This window comes from Conger conger, chromosome 5 (assembly GCF_963514075.1).
Source record: "Conger conger chromosome 5, fConCon1.1, whole genome shotgun sequence".
NCBI lineage: Eukaryota > Metazoa > Chordata > Actinopteri > Anguilliformes > Congridae > Conger > Conger conger.
Genome location: NC_083764.1, coordinates 36,677,257 through 36,692,148, shown reverse-complemented (window position 1 = coordinate 36,692,148; position 14,892 = coordinate 36,677,257). Strand labels below are relative to the sequence as shown.

Below are 14,892 nucleotides of genomic sequence, written 5' to 3'. Positions count from 1 at the left end.
AGAGGCAGAAAAAGCAGAAGAGCCAGAAGAGAGATCCCAAGAACATGTCTTGCTCTTATACGGGACCGTTTATTGCTCCCGCCATTACGGGATTGGCTGAACCAAGTTAGACGTCATTCGTGGTGGACGTCGCAGAATTTTCCTGTGGGAATGTGGAAGTTGTAGTCCCTACATAGTGTTCTGCTGTTTATTTGTTTGTTTGTTTGTTTGTTTGTTAGTTAGTGCAAGTGGTGTTTATTTAGATTACAGTGTGTTTGTTTCTCTCAGGTGTGCTAGGCTATTAAGTTAGGCTATTGTTTTCACTGGCTGGCAGTGAGTTTTTGTTGTAGGAGGAGCCAATAGTTTGCACCCTGCTCAGGGTATAATTACTGGCACAGCTGAACTAAAATTTGCACTTATGATGACTATATGTTTAGAACAGCATTTTCCTAGTTATGGATGTGATGCTTTGACTTGTGGAAGAACCTATGCACTTGTAAGTCGCTTTGGATTAAAAGCGTCTGCCAAATGACTAAAATGTGAATGTAAATGTATCAAAACATTGTACAGCTGTACAATAATTCAAGCTCATTGGTTGAAAATTGGTTCTAATTGCAAGTGAAGACTACATATCTAGTTATGAACCAATACCAGTTCACTATCGGTAGCAATGGATATTTGTAAATTCGGCAAGCTGACTAATAGCTAATTTGCTTGTTGCTAGATATGTATTCTTTGCTTGAATAATAACTAATAGTATACAGAGTTTCAGCTCATCTGGAATGCAATTTGGGCAGCCACACGTTCCTTTTATCTCTTTCTGTCTTCAATCATGTGTGTTTAGCTAAACCTTTATTTGTCTCAAACTGTAAGTTACAGTTGCATCACTTGTGGTAGACTATCATATCTTAGTTATATAGGCAGCTAGTTACATAGTCAAATACGTTGCTTGCTCATAATATAGTTGGTTAGCTAAAGTGAAAGAAAGACAAAAAATATCAATTGTGTTGTGTTGTGGCGCACACTGAAGTCAGCATTTCATCAAGGCACGTGTTTGAACATTTTCTTACTAGAACACTATAAAAAGACATCAGGCTCTGTCGCGTTTGTCACTGTCAGCTTTCCAAAACAGTACATGAGAACACTGAACTGTATCATAACGCTTTATATTATGCATTATATTCATAGACTGGGATAGATTAAACAGTGGTTTGAGGGTGTTTGTTGTTGCAATTCCTCAATTGACCGTTAGGAGTCCAAAATGACTTATTGTACCTTTAATGAAATAACTACGCTTTCACCACCATTGACAAAATGCACAAATTGTTGCTGCATAATAACTTCTGTCAGGCTAGTCCTAGCTGTCTTTGGCTATGTCAGGGGGTTAAGAATGCAGACAACACAAGGAATTGAATGCTGCAGTATTATAGTTATCAAATTATTTCTGTGTGTTTTAAATCTGTACTTGTTGGTTCACTTATGGCATATTGTATGGCATTTCGTAAGGTTCACAGAACGTAGCTTTCCACTTTGCCGTATATAAATACAAATAAAGCAAAAGGCTACATCATTGGACATTTTGCACGGAACATTACTAAGTTGGAAAATAAAGGCTATAATTATGTGTAACCACTGTACATGATTTTATTTTAGTCTAACTTACTTAGCCTAATCACTACACAACGTTTATTTTTAAATGTTGGGTTCCACATATCTAATGTTGGCCAGAGCTAGCTTACTTACATTTTTCTGGACCTTGTCGTTTAACTATTTCTATAATGAAGTAGAATTGTAATTTGACCAGTAGCTAGCCTATCATATCCATTGGATATTGAAAGCGAAAATTCCCTGCTTTAAAAGGACCACATTAATCCTCAAAGATTGCTCTGCACCATATTAAATCAAATGCATTGGCAAAGCTTACTGTTACATTGAAATATAAGCCAAATTGTAGAGAAACCATTGGTATACAAGTAAAATAATTTGACCAGTCGACTGTGTTATCAATTTTTTTATATTTACTCCGTTTCCATGTTACTGTTGGCCTATATCATGCAAATATTGGGCATTAAGGTGACCACAGAATTTTGAGTGCAAAGTTTTCAATCGCAGCAGTTTGGGCACATTTCTTGCCAATCAAGTCTGTCAGGCAGAATACATAGGGAAGAGGGATGAAAACATGAGGAATTATTTTAACCAATGTATTTTCTTTAAATGATACACGATAGACCAGCAAGCCTGGATGTAACTGCTGGACTTCTGTGAATGTCAATGTAAATTTTAATTTAAATGCTATTATCTGACTTACAATGTTGACATTTCAATTAAACTATTTAAAACAGCATAGGGTCTTAAAATATCTAGGGTTCCAAAAACCTACCCAAAACCCCAAACAAGAAGAAAATAATTTTTTGTCTAGCATTTATATTTGTCAAGCGCAGTTACACATCACAATGTGCTGTTACCAACACTTGAAAAATTTACAGTGAAATGTGAAAAAGAAATACTCTAAAATGGTGAAAATGATTTACAAAGACACTGGGCTGCATGCTCAGTCCTTCACAGTGCCTAGGGGTGAACAAGTAGTGCATTACTTGTATCCGTATCCATTTCTCGGAATCAGAAGTGGGTGTGACGTAACCCGGAAGTGGTGTCGTTTAAACAGTCCCCCTTACTAGATTGCGATTTGCAGTACATTGAAACCAAGACTTTCACCTGAAGCACAACTACTTACCGTCACACTCACTTCTTTAAACACTCACCAACTTTTTCCGAAAGCACTATTCATGGGTACCATGTGACGTCACTGTGTTTTACCGCCGCCATCTTTGTGTCCGGTCTCAGCTGCGCGCCACAACCAAAACGACCAGAGAAAACGAAGGAAGATCCACGATAAAGTTGATAAAATATGCCCGGGATATGTTGTGCTGTTGGCTGTGACAACAGTCGTCAGAGAAACCCTGGACTACAATTCTATTCGATCCCAAAGGAGTTAGATTGGCGAAATAAATGGTGAAACCCTTTATTATTTATTTATTTATTTAATAAATGAAACCCTGCCAAACCCTGTGCAATGTGCCATCACCACTGTCCCGATCTCCTGCACCACTATCCATGGACATGTTGCTTTTGTGTTCAGAGCCTGGAAATGATTGACCTGTTAAGTGAAAAATGCAGCACTTTATTATAATTTAGGGATGTTAGTGGTCAGCCAGTTAGTCACAAGATAAAAAATATTGTTCCACATTTTGTTGACAATGTTACTTGGTTAAATAATGGGAGCGATGTCATTATTTTAAACAAACTCAAGGAGGCGCAATTACGTAGTAGACTAGGCTATGCCTAGTTTCAGACCCGCGGCTGGTTGTCCTGCATTTCTGATCAGAGCGACCGAGAACTGTGTAAAGTCTAACGTTAATAGCCACATGTAAATGAAACGCACGAAGCCGAAGCAATCACTATCACTCTAGACTTAACCACCACCAAAATAACACGGTTGATGATTGTTGTTGAATTACTTAGGTTAATTGGTGACTCTAAAATGACCATATGTGTGAATGTGTGTAACTGTGTGAATGTGAGATCTCGTATCTCAATGGGACCTTTCTGGATAAATAAATAAAATACAAATGACCCATCCTGCAACTGAGTATTGATAGGCATCCGTACTCTTGAAAGCCTTAAGGCTGTCTCCGGTGTATGGGGATGGATTATGTATCAGATAAATGTAGATGTCGGGGAAAGTAAGTTGGGGCAGATTTTAAGGGACAAAGTAAAGTTAAAGGTAATAAATAAGGATCACAACCAATAATCGCCGTTTTTTCCAAATATCGCTTTCTTTCTGTCTCGCTTAGATGCGCTGTATTCGCTGCCGTGACGGTCCAAAAGTGTCAGTCGGACACAAATATGGCGGCGGGCATTCCGGAAGTGACGTCTTTGGTACCCATGAATACTCTTAAGCAGCACATGTGTCACAGTTTGTACATAAATAAAATAATGCAGATAAAAAACACTCAAATAACATACCGCAAATCAGAAACACTCCCGTCCAGACCACACCTGTCCAGATCCTCGGACAGCTAACTCTCATGGTAATCTGTGACAGAGGCAATGGAGGCAATACACCTCATTCAATACACTGGGTTTGCATGGATTATCGGTACGTTTCAAAATAAGTAACATCGGAATACAACTGCCCCATTCCTTGCTATCAGGTGACGTCTATCACCCACACTACAGTACAGTCAGCCTAAAGTCACTAGCTAGGCTACCAACCACTAAGGTTACAATAAACAGGCTTATTTCAGTTCAGCTACTTCACCACTTTAGGAGCTAAACATCTATTAATTGACATTATCTTTAAAACACTGTACGTACATGTATGATTGATTTCTTTAACAACATCCTGGGGAATGCAGCATGTTTGGGGCATTATGGATTTATTCAGAGCCGTAATCCTGCTTTGTGATTTACCACCAGTTCAGATTGCTAGCTAGCTAACTAGCTACAGCAGATACTGTAGCTAAAATGCTATACATGCATGTAGTAACAACCCCAATAAGCCAACTGGGTCCACCAAGATAACCGTTTGATGTTATAGTAGACTAACTGTTGGATTAACTTGAAGGACCAGGAACAGAGGTGTTGATTAGTTAAACGTAGGCAAAGAATGGCTAGACATTAAGGATTTTCAGCCATCCTCACACATTAAAGTGTGTTCAGACCACTTCAGATCACAGGTAATCTGACCAGAAAAATCTGACTTGAACAAACAAATCAAGCCGATGGCAATCGCCCACACGTTCAGCACAATCCCAGTACCTAGCTAGCTGGCCAGTAAACACATTTAAAACGAAATAACAAAAATCACCACCAGAAAAAAAAGTTTGAATATGTTCACTAACGTTTGCAATCTTGAACGCACCCCTGATCACACGATATTAGTAGTTATATCCTTAATCTACCATCGGTTCACACAACAGTCTCTTGATATGCATAAGAGAGAAGTGAGGAAAATAAAAGCAGGCAGTAATTTTTACTGATCTAAGGAGGAGGAACTGGCCTATCACGAAACAGTGCTAACTTTATGTTACGCATTTGTCACTGATGTACAGCTACTGCAGCCAATGTAAAAAATCAATAAATAAACCGATTCTCCAATCACGGATAATGAGACCAATTACTCATACAACATTCGTATTCGGAATAAACTCGTCAATACTCCTTACAAGTATTCGTATGAAATGAATACTCAGCTCACCCCTAATAATTCAACACTGACAATTCGTGCTTGTTTGGCTCTATCTTGTTGCTATGACAGAATACACATTTTTGGTGGTTAAATATTGGCTTGTGTCCCTGTGCTGTGTTCATATATCCACATGTACTTTATTCTCCAATGGGTCACTATAGTTGCATATGAGATGGGGTTAGGGGGGACTGTGTCACCAGTGAACTCAGGGACAGCAGTGGCACTTGGGAAACCCGTATTTTTAACCGCTTGGTAATTAAATTTGGAACAAAAACTTGATGTTTCCTTTCATCGTGTGGTTGCAGGAACACTGAATGTCGGCGTCAAGCAGTCATGTGACAAGCGCATCATGGCCTCTAGGGGTTTTCGCAAAGTGATTAAAATAGGTATACAGATCCTATAAGTCCTGTTACCATACCATAATGCAAAAAAAAAAACCTTACCTGGCCAAAAACCTTACCTGGTTCAGCAAGTGACTTGAGCTCCTGATCAAGTAAAAGAGTTTCACTTGACCAAACGATAAGTACCTCAGCAAGCTTAATATCAAGCCCTGCTTTATTTTGGCTAAAAATGTATCTCCACTCCCATAACAGCATAATGTAAATACTGAAGCTTTGTTCCTCCACATCACAACTTCATATACTCACAGAGTGGGACTGTCCTTATTCCACAGGAGGAACTGTTACTGTCCATCCTGCCCAAGCACATTGCAGATGAGATGCTGCAGGGAATGAAGAAAGAGGAAAACCAGAATGACAACCAGCAGCAGTTTAGCACCATGTACATGTACCGGCATGAGAATGTCAGGTAAACACTGTAACAGCATGAGGATAACACCATGACAGCATTAGGTAAATGCAGTGACAAAATAAGGCAAACACTTTGACATTGTCAAGTAAACAGAATGACAACATGGATTATATGCCACAAAGATTTTAGGTAAGCCCCGAGAATGGCAGGTGAATTCTACATGGACAACACATACGTTGATAAATAAATGTGACAACATGGGGTAAATGCTAGCAGTGTCTGATAAAGGATAGTCTTTCAGTCAGATGAAATTATTTAATGTTACAGATTATAGTATGGAAAACAATGTCATGTCTTCAGAAGAAACCCAACATAATTATCACATTTAAATGTGTAACCATTTATTGAAAGTTATTCCCCCCTCCTCTTTTATCACAATCGCCCTTCTTCTCCCCTTATGTCTCTATTTTTTTCCTCTATTGCAGTATCCTGTTTGCTGATATTGTGGGTTTCACACAGCTGTCTTCGGCCTGTAGTGCACAGGAGTTGGTCAAACTGCTCAATGAGTTGTTTGCTCGCTTTGACAAGCTGGCTGCAGTGAGTGCCTCTCTCCCTCTCTCTTTCTCTCTCCCTCTTTCTATAATTCTCTCCCTCTTTCTCTCACATTAATAATTGTCACCATGACTGTGTTGGGGAAGTGAGAATTTGTTTGAAATATGGCAATTTCCAAACACCCTCATTGATGAACTCAGGGGGAGGGCAATGGATTGGTCTCCGTCATTTCGTTTGTTTGTTTGTTTGTCCCAGTGTACTATTATGTGTCCGCCTTGGATTGACTTGCCACTTGTTCGGTTTGACGTAGCTACCACTAGCACCCAGCTAGGAATTGTTCTCGGTAGGCTACTGAGCTTCGTAACAGATCTATCATGGTAAATAATTTATATCCCATCCATCCATCCATCCATTATCTGAACCCGCTTATCCTGAACAGGGTCACAGGGGGCTGGAGCCTATCCCAGCATACATTGGGCGAAAGGCAGGAATACACCCTGGACAGGTCGCCAGTCCATCGCAGGGCGCACACACACCATTCACTCACACACTCATACCTATGGGCAATTTAGACTCTCCAATCAGCCTAACCTGCGTGTCTTTCGACTGTGGGAGGAAACTGGAGTACCCGGAGGAAACCCAAGCAGACACAGGGAGAACATGCAAGCTCCGCACAGAGAGGCCCCGACTGACGGGGATTCGAACCCAGGACCTCCTTGCTGTGAGGCGGCAGTGCTACCCACTGCACCATCCGAGCCGCCCATAATTTATATCATGTTTGCTTATTTATATCATATTGTTATCAAAGGATTCATGATTTTAGTCTCTTTCTGCAGAGAATATTGTAGGAGGTACACAAGTTCAGTTATTGAATACTTCCAATATTGTTTCTGCTTGTAACAATAGGGGTGATATTTGTAGACAAGTGATTGTTAAATCTTCAAGAAACATGGGTTTTCCATGTATCAAAACCAAATTCTTCATTTCAGCTTGAAGCTGGAATTGCTTCAATTTTTTTAGATTGTGATTTTCAATCAATTACTTCAGTTAGATGTTTGATCGCCTAATATCAGAATGTGGGATGTTAGGCACCACGGTGGGGTGGGGGGGGGGGGGGGGTTCCTAAGCCAAAAAGTAATTCAATTGTTTCTGGGAAGGGGGTACAAGATAGAGAGAACTCCCAGATAGCATTCCATGAACATGGCTTACAAAAGCGGAGAACTTAAACACAAAATTAATTGACAAATTATTTTGTATTTGTATTGTAACTGCATTATTTGTTAAGAAAAGTTCACTAGCTCACCATCACCTAAAGGAAATCTAGAGTTAGGCTATTAACTAATGTTAGCTTGCAAAATAATGGCAAGCTATTTCTATTTGATGCTGTATTGCAGACTTCAGTGCCATGCAACTGGAAACGGCTGGCCCTTCCCATTTTGGACGGAAGCAAACAAAGACCTCAGTATTTTGTTGTATTTTACAGCATGGTGGCTGTCAAAATTAGCTGGATGTCTCATTCTTGCAGGCAGTCCCGCAAATTGTTTTCGGACTGTGGCTATTCTGCTACATCCCATGCATCACAATTGCCGCAGTAGCCTTGGCTCGATAATCAGACTACTTACATAGGTGAAATTCACAGTGCAGCTCAGATGGCTTTCTGACTGGTTTACCGCGAGGCCCAGGTCATGGGCCATGCCTTGAGTGCCTCCATTGCAAGGCACAGGTCTTATGGCTGAATCAAGCCCCCAATCCAGAGTGGGACTGGGGCACCAGTTTGGATGTACTTTTTTGAGCATAGTGGATATTTACAATAAAAATAATGCATTCTCTATACTAATAGAGAATAGTATAGCAGTATCAAAGTAATTAAAATAAAAGCAGATTACCTACTCTGCCACTGTAAGGCACACAACAAAAACTGTGCTCAAATGAAATATATACTGATACAGAGATCTGGCACCCTCATGCTGATAAAGCAAGTGCACGCACTAAGGCCACCTGCTTTGAGTTCCTCATTCAGGGACCTGCTGTCCCAGGCTCCTGACTCCTCCCCAAACCATCCTGGCAGCATACCTCGATCGCTGGGGGATATGTACACATTTGACAGATTGCTGTGCACCATACAACAAGGACATACAACTGCCTGCGTAGCCTCCAATTAGAATAAACACAGAATTGAGTGACTGTGGCTCAGTCTGTACTTTCTGCAGCCTAGCAGCAGGATTTCTCTTAATATCCATTCTGTTTGATCCATTCATAATGACAGATTGTATCAATGTTTCCCACAAATTGAGTTCAAACAGACAGCACATTGTGGTGTTTGCCATGGACTTCACATAGTATGGAGGAGTTAGTCTTTTCCTCCCTGTCTCAGTGGTATTACTGTTAGTGCAGTGTCGCTTGGTTACTCATGTACCCACTGTTCCCTGAATAAAGACTAGGCTGCCATATCACCTCATTGCTCAGTCCCTCAAGGGGATCTAACAAAGAAATTAGGCTGAATAACAGGCTTCCTTTCTATCTCAGTTGTCTAGCCAATCTAGTCATGCAGTATAAGATATCCCAACCGCCCTGGCCGTCTATTTCTTATTTCCCAAAAAACAGGTTTCACAATTTTTAGAGCCCCTGATTTAATAGTTTCTGCAACCACCCCTGGCATAGATGACAGTTGTGAGTCCTCAAATTTTCCTATAATTTGTGATAAGGTTAGAAAACACATTTGGGGGATTTTTCACCATTCGTCCCTGCAGAACATTTTTTAATCATTGATATCCTTGGGTTTGTACTTATGACTTTTGATGGGCTTTAAGTCTGGAAACTGAGATGGCTATTGCAGAACTGTTCCTCTGTGGATTGGTGTCATTGCCATCATGTATGTTTGGGGTCATTTTCCTGCTGGAAAAACCACCTGGTCTTCTCAGCTTCCTAGCAGAGACAACCAGATTTTCTGTAAAAAATTCCTGGTATTTAAACATTATGTTAAATTCATTATTGCATTGATCTTAAATAGTGCCCCTAGACCACTGGCAGGAAAAACATCCCCAAAACATCAATGACCCACCTCCATATTTGACAGTAGGCATGAGGTGTGCTTCTCCTTGTATGCATTCCACTTTTGCCACCAAACATGTCTATGGTGTATATAGCCAGAAAAGTATAATTTTGGCCTCCATTGACCATAGCCTTCTCTTCTAGTCATAGTTGCAATAATGTTTGGCTCCAGATGCTTGGTTTTGTTTATTGTGCTCAGTAAGGGTTTTCTCCATGCCACCCTTCTGAAGCACGCCCTGGCCATCTATTACATTATATTACAGGCATTTAGCTCTTATCCAGAGCAACGTACAATAAAGTGCAAATCGAACACATTTACATTTTAGTCATTTGGCAGACGCTTTTAATCCAAAGCGACTTACAAGTGCATAGGTTCTACCACAAGTCAAAGCATCACATCCAGAACTAGGAGGGGGGGGGGGGGGTTAGACAGGGATAGGGGTATCAGAAGGCGGGGGCGGGGTAAATCAGGAGGGAGGACTAAGGTAGAGTTTGAAGAGGTGTGTTTTGAGTCTGCATCGAAATAGGGGGAGGGATTCTGCTGTCCTGACAGTGGTAGGCAAGTCATTCCACCACTGAGGAACCAGAACGGAAAACAGGCGTGAACGTGCAGCTCGACCGCCAGGTGCCCGTAGAGAGGGAACCGTAAGGCGACCAGAGCTGGCAGACCGGAGTGGTCTAGCTGGGGAGTAGGGAGTGATCAGGGATTGTATGTAATGTGGGGCAGTCCCCTTAGCAGCCTGAAATGCCAACACTAGGGCCTTGAATCGGATGCGTGCGGCGATAGGAAGCCAGTGGAGGCCAATGAGAAGCGGGGTGACATGAGCCGACCTGGGCTGACTGGTGATCAAGCGGGCTGCAGCATTTTGGACCAGCTGGAGGGGCTTGATGGCGCACGCTGGAAGACCGGCTAGGAGGGAGTTGCAGTAATCCAGGCGGGAAATGACGAGCGCCTGGACTAGGAGCTGGGTGGCTTTCTCCGTCAGGAGATGACGGATGCGGCGTATATTATACAGAAAGAACCTGCAGGTTCTGGCAGTGGAGGATACTTGTGGAGCCAGGGAGAGGCAGTTATCAAGAGTCACCCCAAGATTCTTTGCCGTACGGGAGGAGGAAACTACAAAGTCCTCCACAGTCAGTGAGAGGTCGATTGACGGAGAGGACTTAGCAGGGATGTAGAGAAGCTCAGTTTTGGCAAGGTTGAGCTTCAGGTGATGGGAAGTCATCCACGCAGAGATATCAGCCAAGCAGGCAGAGATCTGTGTGGTGATTTGGGTGTCGGGGGGGAAGGAAATGAAGAGTTGGGTGTCATCAGCGTAGGAGTGATAAGAGAAGCCGTGGGAAGAGATAACAGAACCAAGGGACATGGTGTATAGCGAGAAGAGGAGAGGCCCAAAAACCGAGCCCTGCGGGACTCCAGTTCGTAGGGGTTGAGGGTCGGAGAGTGCGCCCCTCCAAGTCACCTGGTAGGAGCGACCAGAGAGGTAGGAGGAAAACCAAGCGAGTGCAGAACCTGTGACACCCATCCCAGACAGCGATGAGAGCAGAATCTCATGGTTGACTGTATCGAAGGCGGCTGACAGGTCGAGGAAGAGTGGAGTGCCTCAGTGACCACGAGCAGGGCGGTTTCAGTGGAGTGGCCACTCTTGAAGCCAGACTGGTTGGGGTCATGGAGATTGTTGTGGAGAAGATAAGTGGACAGTTGGGAGCAGACCGCCCGTTCCAGGGTTTTAGCGAGAAAGGGAAGAAGAGAGACAGGCCGGTAGTTGTTCAGGGCAGAGGGATCAAGAGTAGGTTTTTTGAGGAGGGGAGTGACTCTGGCCCTCTTCAGGGAAGAGGGCATGGTGCCGGAAGAGAGGGAGGTGTTGATTAGAGAGGAGAGAAAAGGGAGAATGTCCTCAGATATAGATTGTAGGAGGGGAGAGGGGATGGGGTCAAGAGGACAGGTGGTCGGGCGGTGGGAAGTAAGGAGTTTCAGTGTGTCGGCGTCAGAGAGGGGAGAAAAGGAGGTTAGGGAGTTGGGGAGGGTAGGAGGGTCAGCAGGGGTGGAGGGTTGGGAGAAGGAATTGCGAATAGCATCGACCTTCTTTTCAAAGAAGGAGACAAAGGCATCAGGTGTGAGTGATGAGGGGGGTGGGGGGGGAGGGGGGGCCAGAAGAGAGGAGAAAGTTGAAAACAGTTTGCGGGGATTAGAGGCGGCCGCGTTAATTTTCGAGTGAAAGAAGGAAGATTTAGCTAGAGAGACAGAGGAATGGAAAGATGATAAGAGGGCATGGAAGGAAGCTATATCACTGGGGAGACAGGACCTTTTCCATTTTCTCTCCGCCGCCCGCAGTTCGGTTCGGACAGCTCGTAGAGCATCAGAAAGCCAAGGACTGGGGGGGGAGGCCCGAGCTAGTTTGGTGGTGAGGGGACACAGAGAGTCAAAGGAAGATGAGAGGGAGGACATGAGAGTTGTAGCCGCATCATCGGTAGACAGTCGAGAGAAAGACACCGCAGATGGTAGGGAGGAGAGGATTGTAGATGAGAGGGTGGAGGAAGACAGGTGCCGTAGGTTCCGTCGACAGGTGACAGTGGACGGTGGGAGAGATGGATGGGTGTTAGAGGAGAGTGGAAGAGAGAAAGAGATGAAGGAGTGGTCAGATATATGGAGTGGTGTTACAGAGAGGTTGGTTGTTGTGCAGCTCCTTGTGAAGATGAGGTCAAGAAGGTTGCCTGCTTTGTGGGTGGGAGGGGAAAGAGTGAGGGTAAGGTCAAAAGAAGAGAGGAGGGAGAGAAAGGTAGACTGGGTGGACTCTGAGTTGAGGTTGAAGTCACCCAGGAGGATCAGGGGGGTGTCATTCACAGGTGAGGAGCTGAGGAGGATGTCCATCTCATCCAAAAAGTTTCCCAGAGGACCCGGGGGGCGATAAACAACAATAACAAACAGTTTGCACGGCAGAGTAACAGAAACCGCATGAAATTCAAAAGAGGAGAAGGAGAGGGATGAGGAGAAGACACTAGATCTCCATGAGGATGAGATTAGGAGACCTGTGCCACCTCCTCTGCCAGAGGATCTGGGTGTGTGGGAAAAAGAGAAGGCAGAGGAAAGGGCAGCCGGGGTGGCCGTGTTCTCAGGTGAGAGCCACGTTTCAGTTAAAGCAAGAAAGTCAAGGTTGAGGTGGGAGGCATAGGCAGATATGAAGTCTGCTTTCTGGACAGCGGACTGGCAGTTCCAGAGGCCACCAGCCACACAGAGATCAATACCAGGGGATCTGGGAGGGAAGATGAGGTTAGAGATATTCTGCCCATGTTGGCGGGAGGCGAACCTCCTACCTGACTGGGACCTGGGGAGAGGAGAGAGGACAGGGATGGGAAGGAAACACATGGAGGGAACTAGGGAGGACAAGGGGAATACTACACAGTGGAATGAGGGCAGGCAGCAAAAACAAAATCAAACATCAGGCTCTCGGACAGCCTCGATGGACACCCGTAGATAGACACCCTCGACTTTGTAAACCTGCGACTTCGTACGCCGAGGCAAGTAGCCGAGGCTGCCGCACACAGCTGCCGCTGGTGCGCTACACAACTGCCTAAGTAACACTGACGCCGAATACAGAAAATGCAACCAACCCACTGCAGAACAGTAATGCACACTGAAGTGAGTTCAGGTGTGCCAGTACTAATAGCCTGAGCAGGGTGCAAAGTATTGGCTCCTCCTACAACAAAAGCTGTGGCCTGCCAGCCAGTAAAACAATAGCCTAACTTAATAGCCTAGCTTTCCTGAGAGAAACAAACACCTAACCCAGTTTCACTGAATCTAAATAAACACCACTTGTAATAGCTAACAAACAAACAAGTACACAACAGAACACTAAAATGACAACTAAACTGAATTTAGAATCAGCAAGCAAACAAATAATACTTAACTAATCCAGGAGAAAATGCAACCAACCCACTGCAGAACAGTAATGCACACTGAAGTGAGTTCAGGTGTGCCAGGTGTGCCAGTACTGAACACAGGGACAAGTGCGATGAAGACCCTAGAGGAAAGTACGGATCCGATTCCTAGCATGAACACATTGATACAATTTGAACCCTTGAAGAATACCTCAACTTACAAACTAGCATACCACGGTTGGCAGCTCGAATACCCTGAGTACAACAATAACTATATATAAGTGCCATTATAATCTATGGCATGCACAAGGCTAATCATGGTGGTGAGGTAGGGAGGGAAAGGTGCAGCCTGAAGAGGTGAGTCTTCAGTTTGCACTTGAAAGTGGTGAAAGACTGCTGTTCTGTCATTCCACCACGGTGGAGCCAGAACAGACAGCAGTCATGACCAGGCGTCCCGAAGTAGCAGAACGGAGGGGTCTGGCTGGTGATCTGGTATAATATATGTGATTGAATATATGCAGGGACTGATCCCTTAACTGCCTTACATGCGAGCACCAAGGGCAAGGGAGACAGAGAGTGAACGCAAACTATAGATAAACAAAAAACGTCTTCATCCGTCACCCTCCCGGGATCTGGATCAAAATGGTAAACTAAAACAATGACAACAAACAAAACTGTTGCCTTCCTCTGCAGATTCCGCTGTCATTTGTCAACTCCCGGCTCTCTTGTACAACCACTATCTCTCCACCAGTCTCAGACACCTACTGCGGGAGCACACATTTAACAGCCTGAACTAATTCAACATGTAGTCCAGGTGTCTGTCTACTTAACCAGTAGGCGTGGTCCTCGGATTGCCCTGCCTCCTTTCAGCAAACCGAGCCCCACCTGCCACAGGTGCCAATAATTCTGGCTGTAGGTACATAGCATGCAATCCAGTTACATACATACGTATATATGTGTGTATATATATACAACTTGCTATACAATTACGAACAATGCTCCACCTGGGAATTTAACCTAAAACTCCAAAGTTGGCCACTTCCCCAACAATGGTCTAATAATTGTGTTCACACTGTTGTATCTGATGCAGTGGCTGCCTTATCTTTCATCCATTCCTATTCTTATCTTTCTCTTCAGAAATACCACCAGCTGAGGATTAAGATCCTGGGAGACTGTTACTACTGCATCTGTGGGCTGCCAGATTACCGCGATGATCATGCAGCCTGCTCTATCATGATGGGCCTGGCCATGGTGGAGGCCATCTCGTGAGTGCAGGCCGGTGTTAATGTGGGCAGGGTGGGGTGGGTTGGGGCTAAGGGATCAGAGGGCAACATGTGTGTATCTTATGTTATATTATTTACCATGTAAAATTTGTCTACATTGATTTTAACTGATTTTATTGATTGATTTGTTTTATTATGGGGCCCAAG

General features: G+C 43.8%; 1 pseudogene; it reads left to right on the top strand.

Annotated features, from left to right (window-relative positions):
- Positions 1-14,892, top strand: part of LOC133129462 (adenylate cyclase type 3-like) — a 57,049-nt pseudogene that overhangs the window by 20,727 nt on the left and 21,430 nt on the right.